The sequence below is a fragment of the Sceloporus undulatus genome, chromosome 4, assembly GCF_019175285.1.
Source record: "Sceloporus undulatus isolate JIND9_A2432 ecotype Alabama chromosome 4, SceUnd_v1.1, whole genome shotgun sequence".
Taxonomy (NCBI): domain Eukaryota; kingdom Metazoa; phylum Chordata; class Lepidosauria; order Squamata; family Phrynosomatidae; genus Sceloporus; species Sceloporus undulatus.
Genome location: NC_056525.1, coordinates 9237583 through 9239666, shown reverse-complemented (window position 1 = coordinate 9239666; position 2084 = coordinate 9237583).

Genomic DNA, 2084 nt, shown 5'->3' with positions numbered 1-2084 from the left:
AGGGTGTGCTTCTTGATGTTACTTTGCCATGCAGGAATTCCCTTTTACAAGGAAATTTCCCTGTGAAGCGGGAGGGTAGCAAGCCCTCCCAACCTATGCCGGAAGGGTCCTTGGAGCACCCAGCAACAAAGAAAGTCCAGAGTCCGACTGTAGCTCAAAATAAGCACACCTTTATTATCCGTACAGGGTGACAGCTGCCTAAATGGCAATTCCAAGACTGTCCCACCCAATTGTCTTTCTTCAAACCTTTTATACATTCAAAAATGCATAGTTTTAGCAACATCCTTTCTTCAAGTTACCTTTTAACATTTCTTAATTTCCAGAACCAGTTTATTGACTAATTCCTGTCTTCCTGCCTTCCTGGCAAGTTTCCACAGTTCTGGTTAATCTTTCACAATCCCATTGTTCCTCTTTATCCCTAGTTTGCTTTAGCCATGTTGTGCTATAATCATTACACTGCCCAACTGTCCTTTAACCTTTAGGTATTTGTTCCTCTCACCTGGATGGCAATTGCCAAGGATCCACTCAGTGAAATCATGCGGTTGGTACATTGCCATTCAGGAATACTGGATCATCCACCCATGGCAATGTACCTACCTTTCCCTTGGGATTGGGATGAGAGTTTATATATATGTATATATGTATGTATGTATGTGTCTTTTTAGATTGTAAGCCTGAGGGCAGGGAACCGTCCAATTAAAAAGATTGTATGTACAGTGCTGTGTAAATTTACAGCGCTTTATAAATAAAGGTTAATAATAATAATAATAATAATAATAATAATATACACACAAACACACACACATATATACAAAAACACACTGTGCCACAGCCAAAAGTGTGATGCCTTATTTATATGTGTACACACACATCTGTCTGCTTGAGTGTTTATATATATATATGTGTGTGTGTGTGTGTGTGTGTGTATATACTGTGGAGCAGCTGAAAGTGTAATGCTGCATGTATATGCTTACACACACATCTTTGTGTGTGTGTGTGTGTGTGTGTGTGTGTGTGTATATATATATACATGCATATACACACATGCATATATATATACACACACACGCATATATATATATACACACACACACACACACAAACTGTGGAGCAGCTGAAAGTGTAATGCTGCATTTATATGCTTGCACACACATCTTTGTGTGTGTGTGTGTGTGTGTGCGCGCGCACACACACACACACATATACATTCCCCCCCCCTCCCCGGACACAAAAGGTTTCTGCTTTATCTCGTTCATTGGAAATAACGCTCCCAGCCCCAGCGGTTGTGCTAAAAGGGAAAAGGGCCACCGGAAGGAGAAGGGGGAAATTCCAGCTCAGCATCATGGGAGATTTGTAACCGGTGGTCTTCAAGAGAACCAGCGGATTGGATGTACACACCAGCCAAAGCAGCAGAGGTTCCGCACTGGCCATCAGTGCGGATCCAGCCGATCCCCTAATTTAGCGTACTCGGAAAATGGAGGAGCCGGCTGCCTTCAGTTCGGAACCCAGCCGTGAATACGCATTGGCCAAAGCGTATTCACGTTATATCGCATTGGTCAATGCGTATTCAAAGCTCACAGGTGTGGAACTCCAATGCTATATAATGCGAATACGCATTGGCCAATGCGAACTGACGCTCATAAAGCCCCCGTGTGGTAAGGTCCTAGGACAACATTTACTTTCCTCCAATCCACTGAGACCTCTTCTGTTCTCCAGGATCTTGGAAGCTAAGCAGGATCAGCCCTGTTTAATACTTGTATGGGAGACTACCAAGGAATACCAGGTGTTGTAGGTTATATTTCCGAGGGGGAAAATGGCAAAACCACCTTTGAGTATTTGTTGCCTAGGAAAACTATGAAATTAATAGGGTCATCATAAGTTGACAGGTGACTTGAAGGTACTTACACACACTCTTTCGATCCAGTTTGAAGGTCCACCATTCTGCAAAGTTGCTACAAGTATTTTAAATAATATGCGAGCTCTAAAATTTGTCTCCTTTAAAAACAACAGCAAAGAGACAAGAAATAAAAAAAATTGCACTCATAAATGTGTTCAGCTTTTTATTGTTGTCAGTAAAATCCACA